Raw genomic sequence first — 15,610 nt, forward strand, 5'->3', positions numbered from 1 at the left:
ATAGTAAAAAAAAAAAAAAATCCATCAGTAATATAATGGACAAATGGAATAGTCATACAATGAAATATACCTATCCTTTGTTCAATGACTTTAATTCATTCCTGAAAACACTGCTACTGATTACTCTGATCACTAATTCCAGTGTGTGGAGGGGGTTTCCCCACATCACCAAGCAATTCTCAGTGCCAGCTGAGTGTTTTACAATTCAACTCAATTCTGACACTACCAACCTAGAGACAGCATCGTATCCCACAAGATAAAGACTCAGTCCTACAAGACTGCATCCCTCTCCAGCCTCAGTTATCACCTGTGCTTCTGACTGACTAGCTATAGATTGGAGGCTTCAGCAATCCCCTCCTTAGGTTTGGTTAAGTTACTAGAGTGGCTTACAGAACTCAGAGAAACATTTTACTTACTAGATTACCAGTTTATTATAAAAGGATATAACTCAAGAACAGCCAAATGCAAGAAGTGCATAGGACAGGCATGGGGAAAGGGTGCAGAGCTTCCATGCCCTCTCAGAGTGCCAGTCTCCCCCAATGTCCTCGTGTTCACCAAATCAGAAGCTTTCCCAATCCTGTTTTTAGGTTGTTATGGAGACTTCATTACATAGGCATGACTGATTAAATAATTGGCCATTGGCCATCTAGTCAACTTCCAGCCCCTCTCCCCTCCTCAGTGGGTTGGAACGTTCCAAACCTCCAATAACATAGTTGGTTCTCCTGACATCCAGACCCCATCCTTAGGTGAGATCCAAAGGTTACCTCATTAACATAGCGAAAGACACCTTTATGGCTCTCATCACTTAGGAAGTTCCCACAGTTTTAAGACCTATGTGCCAAGAACAGTGGAAGAAGACCAAATACATATTTCTTATAAATCACAATGTCACAGCTACTAAAGCAAAAACATTCAATGAAAAGTATTTTTGTTAGTGTTAATGGAAAAAACTAATGCATTTTATTCCAATCATAAAGACCCAAACAATATTCACAGATAGAATATGTACCAAATGAACAACAAAAACAAGTTTATATAAGTGAAAAACAATAGTTAAAAAGCAGTTTGCACATAAAATATAACGTGATATAAGATTTACTGTATTCATTCTTTTTTCTTCTTTCTGCATCTTTATTTATGTGTTTACTTATTTACTTAATGAAGTATAGTTGATTTACAACATTGTGTTAGTTTCTGGTGTATAGCAAAGTGAGTCAGATACATATATTCTTTCTCATATTCTTTTGCATTATGGTTTATTATAAGATATTGAATATAGTTCCCTGTGCTATACAGTAGGACATTGTTGTTTATGTATTTTATATATAGTAGTTTGTATCTGATAATCCCAAACTTCTAATTTATCCCTCCCCTCCCCCCTTCAGTAACCATAAGTTTGGTTTTCTATGTCTGTGAGTCTGTTCCTGTTTTGTAAATAAGTTCATTTGTATCGTATTTTAGATTCCACATATAAGTGATATCATGGTATTCTGCACCATTTTTTATAACAACTATTCAGCATTTTGGGGGTTATGGTTTTTGCACTCAAACTGCACTTATAAACAAAGTAACAGCATAGTAAAACAAAATAGAGGGCAAAATAAAGACTAAACATGAGATTTCCTGGAAGCAAGTAGAAACACAGCAGTCTTAAGAGTCATGGGAGATAACACTGCTGCCTCTCTCTTGTATCCATTGAAAACAACACATTTTGGGGCTTCCCTGGTGGTGCAGTGGTTAAGAATCCGCCTGCCAATGCAGGGGACACGGGTTCGAGTCCTGGTCCGGGAAGATCCCACATGCCACAGAGCAACTAAGCCCGTGAGCCACAACTCCTGAGCCTGTGCTCTAGAGCAAAAAGAGAAGCCACGGCAATGAGAAGCCTACACACGGCAACGAAGAGTAGCCCCCTCTCTCCGCAACTAGAGAAAGCCCGTGCACAGCAACAAAGACCCAATGCAGCCAAAAATAAATAAATAAATTTTTTTTAAATAATAAAAACAACACATTTTGGGTTCATTCAGATGTGACACACAATTAGAATTTGTTCCATATGATATTCTTTGACTAGGAACAATTGTTCAAGAATTTTGGTGAATATGTCTGCCTGAAATCAAATGTTAAAACATCACTTCCTATAGCATATTAATTGAGTATGCTTTAGGGCTGAAAAAGTCATTTTACTAAATAAAAAGTCATTCCAAAAAAGTGGAATAAATTTTCAAAAGCCATTCAGTTGTTAACTGAACAGTCATTAGGTCGGGTAAATCAGAACTACAATGAAAATGAATAAGCTATTGCTACATGCAAGAACATGGATGAATATCAAAAACATTGTTGAGGCAAAGCCAAATAAAGACTAATGTATAATGTGTTAAAAATTATATAAAATTCAAACATACAAAACTTATCTTTAGTGTTAGAAATCAGATTAAAGGATACCGTTGGGGAAGAGAGAAGATATCCTAACTGGGAAGGGCATGAGGATGGCTTCTGAGGCATGGGCAATGTTCTATTTCTTGATTTAAGTAGTAATAACCAGGGTATGTTTTTGTGATAATTCATTCAGTTGCAATACTTGTGTTTTCTGCATTTTTCTGTTTGGATGTCATACTTCACTAAAAATATTTATTTTAAACAATTCTTTAAATATGGTTGAAAATAGCAACAAAAATATTAAGTACCTAAGGAATAAAACTAATAAAAGATATGGAAATCTCTTAAACTTTGTTGAGCAAAATGAAAGCAGACCTAAAGAAATAGGAATGTCTACCATATTCAGAGACTGGAAGAATCAATGTTATAAGGACTTAGTTCTCCTCAAAGTGATCTATAGGCTCAACACAATCTCAATCACAATACCAACCGATAGTGTGTGTGTGTGTGGGGGGGGGGGTTTGACAAGATGATTCTAAGATTTATAAGAAAAGGCAAAGGTCTAAGAATTGTCTATATTCTAGACATTCCAAAAGGAAAGAACAAGGTGGGAGGATTTTTGCTGCTGGATATCAAAACTTAACATAAAACTAAGGTAATGAAAGGATTATGATACAGTTGAAAGATTATTCAAAACAACCGATGAAAAAGAACAGAGAGAACACAAATAGACCCGTACACATAAAACCTCTTTATGACAAAAGTGACATTGCAGAGCAGTGAGAATGACCATGTTTTTCATAAATGGTGTTTCTACAACTGGGTAAACATATGGGAAAAAATGAAATTGGAACCCATCTCACACCACACAAAAAGTCAATCTCAAATCTATTATAGACCTAAGTGTAAAAGGCAAAATAATAAAGCATTTAGATGATAATATAGAATATCTTCATGACTTTGAGATAGAATATGATTTATTAAACAAAGGAAAGAAAGAATGAAAGGAAAAAAGAAAGAGAGAAAAGCCACCAAAAATCTTAGTAAATTAGACTGTATTGAATTAAGAGCTTCAGTTATTAATAAAACTGAACGTCAGTTCACCTAAAAACACCATTAAACGAGTGACAGGCAAGCCACAGGGTGAAGGAAACACTAATTGTAGTACTTATAATCAATCAATGTAGGACTCACATATTAAAAACTTTTACAAATCAATAAGAAAATGACAACCCATTTAAAAAATGTGCAAAAGACTTAAACAGGCACTTTACAGCACAGAAAATCCAATGAATAAAATTAAATATAGGGAAATAGCCTTACCTCATTATGTAACCTTGGAAATGTAAAGTAAATCTACAATACAGTATGACTGAGCTGCCACTGGAATGGCTAAAAATTTTTAAAAATCTGATAATATCAACTGCTTATGAGGATGCTGACCAATGAAAACTGTCAAACACTGCTGATCATAGTATAAATTAGTATAAGTGGAAAATAATTTAGCATTACTAGTAAAGTTCAAGATATAAATATCCTATGACCTAGTGTTAAACTCCTTAATATATACCCAACAAAATGTACATGTACGAGAACGTTTTACAACATCAGTATTACATAACAACTCCAAAATTTTTTTAAGTGCCCATCAACAATAGAATAGATTATGGAATATTATACTGCAATGATAATTAATGAACCACAGTACACATCAACGTGGATGAATCTCAATACTGTATTATTGAAAGAAAACAGACACATAAGAGTACATACTGTGTGATTTCATTTACATGAAGCTCAAAAGTGGGTTAAATAAATAAGCCTTATAGTATTTAGGAACGCATTCTTCATAGATAAATCTATGAAGTTATTTTAGTCGTCAGTTAATTAACTATTCAGTCTCAGGAAGATGTATAAATCAAATTCCTGCAACCATATTAATTCATGTAAATCTAATAACCTCATTATTTCAAGATTCTAAGTCAGCACTTCCCTGCAATTCAGCAGTTAGAAAAACTGACAAAAATTACTGGATTTACCTGGTCACATTGAAAGACTCTATGTTAATCAAGAAAGTCAACATTAGAAATTGTTATTATTTCTTCCAGGACGTTCCTTCCAGATTTATCAAGGCAACAAGCAAAAATTAAACCTACCTTATTCCCCAGTGACTTAATATACTACATTTTCCCCTAAACCAGATTTGAGATCCTCTAAAACTCTCAGACTGGTTCCACCTTGCTTACAGGGTAATACTTGTTCTGGCTGGTGCTATTGGAGCCCAAATATCACTCCTTCATTTATTCTGGTCACACAGAATGCTTTCCCTTCTATCTCACCCACCTTCAAAGTACAGCTTCCCTGCACTGTCCCAGCCAAGAACCTTTCCAAGACCTCAGTGACATCCCTCTTTGAACTCCTGAGGCATGTATAGTGATACATCATCTTGAATTGCTAGCTATCATGGGCTTGTCCTATCTCCCTAACTACATATAAATTCTTGCAAGATAAGGATCGAGTTTCCCCCTTAGCTTGTTTTTCCCACAGCTTCTAACATAGTTCTCATCCCCTAACAGGCCTGCTGAGTGAGGATGGCAATGTAGGAACAAGAATGTCTGCATTAAACAGCCTGCTGGAAAACTACTAAATGCTAAATGCATCTTAAATCACCCTGTGTCTCACCCACAGAACACCAAAACAGACAGAGGGAGAGAGGGAAGCTCCATTAATCTCCTTTGCTGAAGTTCTATGTTTTACAAACTACACATAGTTGATCTCTTCATCTTTGCCTTGTCCGGAAGATGAAAAAGGCTATTTATTGTTGGTTCACTCTGTTCCCAGTCCCAGAAGGCTAACTTGCATGGCCCTCACGAGCAGACTGCCTTCCTTACCCACTGGCTTCCAGCAGATTACAGAAAGAGTGAGGTCAGGGTATTTTCCTTCCACCTTCCTCCCTAAGGGGTCCCCACAGGCAAGCTGCATCCTTCCACCAAGGGTCTCAGCAACCCTCTTCTCATCCTCACTGTGTCTAAGTCCTGGTAACCCCATCCCCTCCCCCAAGACCTCGGAGTGATAATACTTTTCCACCCTGTTCTCTGTATCCAGTGGTTTCCCTATACCCTGCTCACATATCTGCAAAACTCTCTTCAAATTATCCAATTTGAATGGGTTCTTTCCTGTCAGGACATTGTCTGATCCTGATGTTTTACTTTATGATCTTTATAATTTTAATCTTTATAATATTTATGATACATTTTCTAGTTTCAATAAATGAGCACACTTACTATAATGTGTCCTTCTCTTAATGATTCAGGGTCATCAGTGGGGCTGTCAGAGATGGTACGATTGTTTATCAGTTTTTACCATCCACACTCTGCTTTAAAGACATTACCTCACTTAATCTCCCCATTCCTCCAAAATAAGTCTATGATATGGATCTGATAAGTACCTTTTACAGAACCAAGGCAGCACACCTGTTAAGAAATAAACTAGTAATGTGAACCCAAGTGCTTTGCTACAAAACCTGTCCTTAACTAGTACATAAAATTGGTCCCTTCCCACACTGTATTGTCTTAAAGGGCTAGTGACTCATGTTGATCTAGTGATTCTTACACTCGGTGGTCCCCACTGTTGCTCTTTCTGAGTTGCAATGAAGATTTACATACCTCCGCTAAAGGATTAAAACTGAATCTGTATCCCGATACCAATCTGACAGTGACTGCCCTATCCGTTCACCTGACTCTGGCAGTCACCCTTGACTGTCTCATTGGCTGCTTATAATCTTCTATAGGCCAAGTTACATGAGGTGCACCCCTACTGGAACTGTGAAATAAGAGTAACAATTTCTTGAATAAGGGCCTAAAAGATTTTGGAACATGAAATTTGTGAAAGCTACTTTCATCACTGGGCAGCTCTATTTTAGACACTACTAAACAACACTTTAATGTGTAAAGAATATCATATTGTTGGGAGCCCAAGCCACATGGAAAGGACACAGGTAGAAACACCAGTTCACAATGTCCCAGCTGTGTCCAGCCTTCAAATCAGCCCAAACCAGGTACCAACATGTGGAGGAAGAAGCCTCCAGATGATTCCCAGCCCCCAGCCATTCAGTCACCCCCAGCCACTCATTTCTTCCCAGCTAGGGTCTCAGACATTATAGAACAGAGACAAGCCATCCCTACTGTGTGCTGTGCAAACTCCTAACAACAAATTTCATGTATGTAAAAAACTGGTTTTAGCTTTATGGCACTAAGGTTTTGGATGGTTTGTTATACAGTAGTAGATAACTGGAATACTGACTGTTAGAAATAAAACAGGAATTGAGATGCTATGTTATAAATTATGGGGAACTAGGAAGAATCAAATCACCCCAGAGTCTATATATATATATATATATATATATATATATATAGAGAGAGAGAGAGAGAGAGAGAGAGAGAGAGAGAGAGAGAGAGGGAGAGGGAGAGAGAGAGTGTCTATAGTCTCATTTAAATACTGTATATATTTTAAAACGTGTGTGTATACACACACACACACACACACACACACACACACACATATATTCTGCTGTCTGTTAGCAGAAGACTCTGGAAAGCTAGTTGGACTATGTTCTCTTCCCTCCTCCAAGGCCATACCTGAATCTTTAATCTTACCACCCAAAGACAAGCAACATGAAAAGACCAAAAAGCATGAAAGATAACAGGATTTATCACTGCTGCAATGTGGAGCAAGGATAGACAAGAAAAGTACAGATCTCTGCAGAGAGCACACCTATTAATAACTCTACCAATTGATGGTATAATTAATAATCTAAATAGCCAATAAAAATAACATTCCCTCCTCTTCAGTAAAGAGCTGCATAAAGAACTTCCACTCCACCCTAAGGGCCATTACCAGCTCTAAGGTAAAATTTTGTCAGACAACATTTTTCTATTTATTACTCACATTAAAATGGAAGTTGCCTTCTTAAGCTCATGATGTCCAAACTCTGCCTGCTATGAGGAGGCATGGATGAGGCTGGTGACAGCCTTCAGCTAGAAAAGTTCCTTGGATCTAAGTCAGAAGGAAGGTGCATTCCCAAGGCAGTTCAAACATGCATCACCAGGACAGACAGGCAGGGTCCTAGTGCTAATGGACCAAGGGCATAATCCAGGAAGATAAGAGCATAGGTCCAATGAACAGGGTGAGGGTGAAATGAGAAAATTGGTAGTTGAGTAACTGCATGGGAGGGATGAACAGACAAGAGGTAACATGTGCTATCACCCTTTTAATGAGGCACAGGTGCTTGACAGTGTGACAAGCAAAACAGGTGAAAGGTAATAATCAGGGTCAAACTCCCTGCTTGTTCTGCTTTGTGAAATAACCATCAGCACAGCCCCAGGCAGATGCCAGAGTTGATTCGAAAGCAGGTGACAGCAAAGCGAAAAGAGTAAAAGAGATGATTTCTAGGCAAAGGAAGGGCAAGAGCAAAGGCCCTGAGGCAGGAGATACCGGGTATTCAAGGAAAAGCAATCAGGCCAGCAGGGCTATAAGAGATGAGAACAAAGGGCAAACAAAGGCCAGACAATGCCAGGCCTTGAGGCTACTATTGGGTTGGCCAAAAAGTTCGTTTGGGTTTTTCCATAAAATCTTATGGAAAAACCGAACGAACTTTTTGGCCAAGCCCATATTAAAGACTTGAGCTTTTCTCTGGGTGACCACTGGAGAGTTTAGAGGAGACAAGTGAAACTGCCTGACTTCTTTTTAGCAGGATGACTCGGGGAGCTGTATTAAGAATAAATGGAAAGGGGGACTTCCTGGTAGTCCAGTGGTTAAGGCTCCATGCTTCCAAGGTAGGGAGTGCAGGGTTTGATCTCTGGTCTGAGAATTAAGGTCCCTCATGCCGCATGGTGCAGCCAAAAAAAAAAGAATAAGTGGAAAGGGGCCAAGTTAAAGCAGGATGGCCAATCTGGAGGCTACTGCATTATTCCGCCCTCGATACACTGGTGGATTGAGCTGAGTAGTGGAAGTGGTGGAAGTGGTTGGTTTCTGAATATATTTCGAAAGTAAAACCATCAGAATTTAGTGACAGATTAGAAGTGAAATGTTCCCCTTTCTTGTGATGTTTTTCTTCATAGCACTTATCACTTTCTGACATAGTACACATTTAACTTTTAATATTTTTATTCACCTTCCCTCACAAATGACAGCTCCATGAAGGTAGGGAATTTTTTGGTCCATTTTGTCCACTGCTGTACCCCCACTGCCTGGTACATAGTAGGCACTCAATAAATAGTTAACTAAATCTATTCATCTGAAGAATTTTTATAACTTAAGATATTTCACTCTTCTCACATTCTCTTCCTTTTATAAACATTATTATAGGTTTGATCTCACTATTCCACCATGAGTCACTTACCACAGTGAATCCACTTTAAATTGATCCACATTGTTTAGAAAGTACCACCTAAATTACTTCTACAGTTTGGTAACCCTATTCTGATAACTGGTATAAACAAGCAGCTCTTGACGTGCTAGACATGGAATTACGTCATTGCTGAGTTCTAATCGACTTCATTTAATTAGTGTGGATGTCGGTGAAGCATATTCAGAAAGGCAGATAGTGTAACAACTACTCGTGTTGAGGTAATGTGCCTGTCTTCTATTTTAAGTGTATGATCTGTTCATAAAGCCGCTTTGATGCAGCCATTTCGATGCCAAGATAATATGATGAGACCCATCTGAAGGAACACTTTGAAGCAAGAACACTATGACACTACCTAAAAACAAACCATCAGATTTCCACCTTTCATCTTCTACCAAGTGGTGAGCTTCACTCCCTCTTTGAGATTCCAGGAACTGATGTTGAAGACAAGGTGGGCCCAGGAACGAACTGAGGGATGGGCTGAAGTTACATTCTATCTTTAAGGACTCATATGTTTGCTACATTTGCAGATCTTAGAAAGGGACGTCAAAGATTCTAAATGGAATTTCTCTCATTCTCTGATATTCACCTATATCTTGAATGATCTGCACATTGCATAATCATCTGCTTTTATTTAAATTTCTTTAGTTGTTTAATAATGGCAGATTGTTCTATTAGGCATAGAAGACAGACTGAACTCCTTTGCTTTTTTGCAATGCTTCCTTCTTGTTAGGCCAGCTTACTTGATTAGGTGTCTATAAGACCCCAGAAATGAGGGAAGTGAGGGAGGGTATCAGGGCAAAGCAGATTTCCTATTCTCAGTTTTAGACACACAAGAAATCCTCAGTTGGATTTCTAATGGTTTTCTTAGAGCTCTCAATTATACTTTGTATATAACACTGCAGTGAGCTATCACTATACTCCATTTTTACCAAACTGGTAAAATGTGCCATGAATCAGAATATACATTCCTCAAAGCACATTAGGCTATGGAGTCTCGAGAGAACACCCCAGCCTTACTGCCTTCTTTCTTTATCTTCTTCAACTATTCCAAAGAATTTAAATTCCATCTATCAGGAAAGATCAGAGATAGCGTTTTTACAAAAAGATTTAATGAAAATGGTATTGACTAAAAAATATCACAATGCAGACCTATTTAAATAACTCCAGGCACTGAAAACACAAAAAAAAGCTTTGAAACATACAATTATGAGAGGTCAAAACAATTCCTTGTACTCTAATCATGTAAATTTGGAATTTGCTTAATCCCAGCCAAATGCTTATAGTTGATTTAAGGAGATTAAATTATACCATAGATTTTATGTCTTAACCAAGAAGTATGAAATGGTAGAAATGGCAATAATTCCACCAATGGTAAAGTACACTTGTAAGACTGTTTTGCAATTTATCCAACAAATATTTATGGAGCACCTACTAGATGCCAGGCACTGTTTTATATAGGCACTGTTTTATATCCTGGGGATACAAAGGTAAACCAGGCAGACAAAGCGCTTGATATCATAGAGATAACTTGAGAGTGTGGGAGACTGGAAAAAACAAGTACATAGATCAATATATTGATATAAGATAACTGCAGGTTATGACAACTGTTATGGAAAAGACAATAGGGATGCAGAAATAAAGAACGAGAGGGGGAGGGGGAGGGATAAGGTGTTCAGGAAAGGTTTCTCAGAAGAGCCTGAATTGGTGAGGAGAGAACTACACTAAGATCTAGAGGATGAGCATTCTCAGCTTTAGTAAAGCAGGTTTTAAGACCAGAAGCCTGGAAGAAAAGGTCAATGTGGGTGAACAGGGAGCAAGGAGAAGAGTCGTAAGCAGTCAGTTTGAAGAGAGAAGCAAGAAAACAAGATAATGTAGAGCCTCAGAGACTTGTGGTTAAGAAGTCTGGATTTTACTTAGAGTATAATGAGAAGTAACGGGAGTTTCAGTTATTATATGTTAAAAGCTAAAATATAGCACTGACTATGAACTTGCACTGTTCTAAGTGCTTTACAAATATGTACTCATTTAATCATTCAACAAGCTTATGAAAGAGGTGTTGCTACAGCTGACTCTTGAACAACGCAGGGGCTAGGAGTGCAGATGCCCCACGCAATCAAAAATCCACGTGTAACTTCACGGTCAGCCCTCCATATCCAAGGTTCCACATCTGCAGATTCAACCAGCTGTTAAATTTATTTACTGAAAAAAATCCGCATGTAAGTGGACCCTCACAGTTCAAACCTGTGTTGTTCAAGGGTCAACTGTACTAACCCTATTTTACAAATAAGGAAACGGAGGCCCAGAGACATTTCATCACATTTCGTCACACATGCTTGTATAGAGCAGAGCCAGGATTGTAACTAGGACGATCTATCTTATTTATTTTAAAAATTCACTCTGGTTGCGATGTGGAGGACAAAATGTAGGAGGGCAGGAATAGTCCAGGCCTGAGATGATGGGGTTTTAGACCTAGGAATGACAGTGAAAGAGGTGAAAATTGAAAATTGAAATAAATGCTCCAAAGGTTACAAACAAGTTGCTGAAATGGAGAAAGGTAAGGGAGCATGCTTAAATAGTGAGGTCAAGGAAGGCCATTCTGAGAACAGGACATTTGACCTGGGACCTGAAGAAGAACAGAAGAAAGCATTCCAGGCAGAGGGAAAACATGTGCCAAAGTCCTTGGATAGGAGAGAGTGTAAAAAGACTAGTGCAGATGGGGCTGCATAAGTGAGGTTAGAAAGGTAAGCAGGGCTTGAAGGTCAGAGTCAAAGAGAGGACTTCACTGTATGTACAATAGGAGGCCCTTAGAGGATTTCAAGCAGAAAGGTGGTATCATCATATTCATTCAGATAGTCGGTTAACAAGTATATATTGACCATCTGCCATGTGACAAGGACTATTAGGTGCTGGCATATACATACCCTAGAATATGGGGAGAGATATAACAGACCATCCTCTATGTCACTGTTGTGTGTTCCAGAATTCATCCTCCCTCTAGCGTATATAGGGGAACATGAATGAGGGGGCAATATATCTAAAATACAACTGTAAGTCAATCAAATTTACTTTGACTCTTTTTTTTTTTTTTTACTTTGACTCTTAAATGCTTAAGAAGATAACCTAATCTGGTTTATCCTCGTAGTAGCTGCTGAATCAAGGCTCACTGACTCAATGTACGAAAGAATAAATGATAGTAAAGCCAACCGCAGCTCTAAATAGTAGACTATAAATGAATCAAGCATAAAATGGTAAGAGTTCCCAAAGTTAATATTTTCCTACAGTCATTTATAAATAATTCAGATTTCTGTTTGCACCACCTGTCAGTGTTTCTGGGGAAACTAAATTGAGTATGTACCTGCCTATGACTCCACTTCCTGACTGATAAGCCACAGTGGACAAGGATACAAAGCAGAGAGAGGCATCCCTCTCCACATTCTCTCTGGTTGGATCCACTTTCTTGTCCAGAAACTTGGATAAGGAGAGTCTCACCCTTCCAGGAATTAAGGCAGTTTGGGTGTATGGTAAAGACCCCAAACTAGGAAGCCTAAAAGCCTGGTTTAGGTTCCTCACTTTGCCCCTTACTCGGGTTTCAGGGAAATTGTCTTAAATATGCTGACACTTAGGTTTCTCATCATACTTCATAGGGGGAAAAAATAGCTATAGACAGATTAATAAAGATTATCATTGCAAATAATGTTAAATGCTATGAAAAAAGATAAAATTCAGCACTATGGCAGAGACTGGGAAATGTGGGAATTCTAAGTCAGCCAGATAGTTTGGAAAAGGACTAAGCTGGAGGTGCTATCACTCTGCACTAAAGGGAATATCAAGATTTTACAAATCACAAGTTGTGAATATTAAATGTAGGGAAAAATAGTAAGCCTAAGTAAGTGCTCATTCATTCAACCATGTGTAGAAGCTAAGGGTTGTCTGAGAGGAGTGGGGATTCAGAAGGCAAGGGTAAGGACCTCACCACCATGAAAGGCAAACCAGGAAATAATGACAAAGTGAAAATCAAGACTTACCCTGCTGCTGTCTATATTTCAAAAGGGAGCCCAAATCCAGGCCACTGTGTTGTCAGTTGCACAGGTTCTAAACCAGAGGCTTCAGTAGTCAAGAGATGTGCTTTTTATTTCTTAATCCCTCCTGGTTCACACTGAGAGAATAAATAAGTTAATTTATTTTTAAATTTATATCTTGTAAAAACAACACAACAGGCCCCAAATGGAGTCACTTACGTTAAACCCCACGTCGCCAAACCAAAACATAAATTAATTAGTTTCAGTTCTCCCAGAAATGGAGTCTAAAACCAGTCAATCAGGAATCACCTATCAGCACTGAGTAGGTAATCTGCCTGACAGACCCCCGCCAATCCTTAAAGGGAAGTGACCTTGCAATGACCAACCACTTTGTTGCCTAGTAAATGTCCTTGTTCCTGCTCCCTTCTGCTTATAAAAATCTCATTTTGTATAGATCCTCGGAGCCCCCTTCTATCCGCTAGATGGAATGCTGACTGATTCAAATCGATTTTTGCTCAAAAAACCTCTCAGCATGTTATGGGCTTCCCTGGTGGCGCAGTGGTTGAGAGTCTGCCTGCCGATGCAGCCCCGGTCCGGGAGGATCCCACGTGCCGCGGAGCGGCTAGGCCCGTGAGCCATGGCCGCTGAGCCTGCGCGTCCGGAGCCCGTACTCCGCAACGGGAGAGGCCACATATGCCTCAGTTTATCTTTTAACAGTCCTGGTTTCAGAAAAGGGTACCAGAGGAGACCCCCGAGGACCCTCTGGAGCAAGAAGCAAGCAGGTGACTGTGCCTGTGAGCCCCTTGAGCTCGCCGCTTTCTTACTGGTGGTGGGTGAAGCCCTCCTCATTCCTACCTCAGCAGCTTTTGTATCGCGAGCTTTCAAACTTTCTTTGAGCGGCTCTTTTTCCGGGCTGGGTCCGGAAGCCGGCTGGAGTCCAACGGCTTCCGACTTAGAAACCAGACCGTGTCTGGGGTCAGCCTGGGTCCGACTTGGAAACCAGACCGTGTCTGGGGTCAGCCTGGGTCCGACCTGGAAACCAGACCGGATCCCGGTCCAACTTAAGCCGGACTAGGTCCAGTGTGAGGCCTCAAGGGAACAAAATTTTGCTTCAAGGCTGAACAAGCAAGTTAACCTTACCGAAAATAATCTTGAATTGGCCACAGTGGAGAACTTTAACCCTGGATAAGCTTATCCATTACTACGGGGTGCCCTGGAGAAAAAGGGTCTCAGCCAAGCACTCACCATAATGGGTAGAGCGAAAATTATTTTTCCTCCTCAGCAGTTTCTCATGACCAGAGTAAGAGCCGCTGGGACACCCCACTCGCTGCAGAACCTGCACACAGAATCCTGGGAAGACTGGCAGAAGTGAGCAAGGGGTGAGAATTCTCACCAAAGTCAGCTCTTCAGATCTCTCTATCTGTGGTGCCTGGTGGAGAGAGGAAGGTAAAATTTCACGTTGTCCCTTCCTTCCCAAATGCAGATTGACAGGGAAAAAAAAAAATTAAGAATTACATTTTGAATTGGGACTTGTGAATTTGCTTTCGGGTACCCATTGGTTGTGGATCCCGTCTCTTCCGCAGACAACTATTGCCTTCTTGTCTGATCCGTTTTGTGTCCCGAGAACTAGAGTTGGTAGCTGTCAGGTTGGGGGGCCCCCAAAATACAGGCAGACAAAAATGTGGGTTGCTAGAGTCCCACAGACTGTTGCCAGCTCTCAGGGGAATTGTCTTTTTTATGGTTATCTTCAGGAGTGGCTCTGGATCTTGGGAGGGTAGTATCTTTTGCACGTTCTTTGGGACGCCTTTTGTATCCAAGAGGTTGTTCCGTACTACCAGGAATATTTACTGTTTATCCCTGCAGAAACCTGACAATCAATTCGAATCTATTTTTCCTCAGATAAACTCTTAAAAATTTTAATATGCCTCAGTTTATCTTTTAACAGCCTGCACTGCAAGCAATTGCATGGCAGCAACATAATCTGCTTCAGAGAGGTAGCTCCAGAGCCAGAGGAAGTTAGAGCTTTTTTTATTTAAAAGAAAAAAATATCAAATTCACTAAAAAAAAAACACATTGTTCATTCACCTACTTAATCATAATTATTTTAACTCATATTATAAACAATAAGTTAGAGAGACCAAATCTGAACAGTAAGACTTCCAACTGGCCCTCAGAACATTATCAAATGGAAAAGGCAGCCATTTTTAAAAAACAGCTTTACCAAGCCCTCGGGAAGCTGGAAGGCAGCTGAAACCGTCATTAGCACATCCAGCCACCAGATGTCACCATTGGTTTAAGCAAGTTATGCTCTACCTAGCTCTAGGCTGGCTAATTTATACAATTCATACAATTTTGGACCTCAGAGACATTAAATGGCATCTCGCCTGGACAGCTGATAAAACTGAGGCTCCAGTTAGTTCCTAGCATTCATAGAGTAATTTTTTTTAGGACTCAGTCTAGCATCTTCAAATTCCCTTTCTAGTGCTGTTACCTGTACTTTTATTTTTTTAAAAAAACTGAAACCAGTTTAACGACGCCCTTCAGGCTAGTAATCTACAACTAAGAAGAATTATATCGAAACAGTTGTCTGTGTCAGGGAGCTCAGATCCAGGTAATAGTGTTTATTCACCGTTTCCCTTTTTAAAATGCCACGCACAGGCACAGTTGAAACACATCTTCACAAAAGGAAAGGAAGTAGTGAAGAACTTGCCAATCAAAGTCCAATTAAAATGTATTATTTTAGGCAGGTGACATTTAAATAGTAGTCCGTAGAAGGCAGTTCATATTTCTGAAATTTGCAGATGAC

At 39.4% G+C, this 15,610-nt stretch overlaps 2 protein-coding genes across 7 annotated transcripts in view; one reads left to right on the forward strand and one right to left on the reverse strand.

Moving 5' to 3' along the window:
- NXPH1 (neurexophilin 1) overlaps nucleotides 1-14,116 on the reverse strand; it is a 412,148-nt gene extending 398,032 nt beyond the window's left edge. For 3 of the 5 annotated variants that reach the window (XM_079932576.1, XM_079932572.1, XM_079932574.1), the window contains exons 1-2: nucleotides 13,660-13,691; nucleotides 12,811-12,941 (exon numbers count right to left, since the gene is read on the reverse strand). The gene's annotated coding sequence lies outside the window, so the exon portion shown is untranslated. Of the gene's footprint in view, nucleotides 1-12,810; nucleotides 13,199-13,659; nucleotides 13,692-14,049 lie in introns of those variants that run through there. The other 2 variants (XM_079932575.1, XM_079932573.1) reach the window with 2 other exon arrangements.
- A 5-nt stretch (nucleotides 14,117-14,121) lies between these two features.
- Nucleotides 14,122-15,610, forward strand: part of ICA1 (islet cell autoantigen 1) — a 180,637-nt gene continuing 179,148 nt past the window's right edge. Inside the window, exon 1 of one of the 2 annotated variants that reach the window (XM_079932562.1) lies at nucleotides 14,122-14,250. The gene's annotated coding sequence lies outside the window, so the exon portion shown is untranslated. The remainder of the gene's footprint in view (nucleotides 14,251-15,610) is intronic. The other variant, XM_079932563.1, reaches the window with a different exon arrangement.

Source organism: Stenella coeruleoalba, assembly GCF_951394435.1.
Source record: "Stenella coeruleoalba genome assembly, chromosome: 9".
Lineage (NCBI taxonomy): Eukaryota > Metazoa > Chordata > Mammalia > Artiodactyla > Delphinidae > Stenella > Stenella coeruleoalba.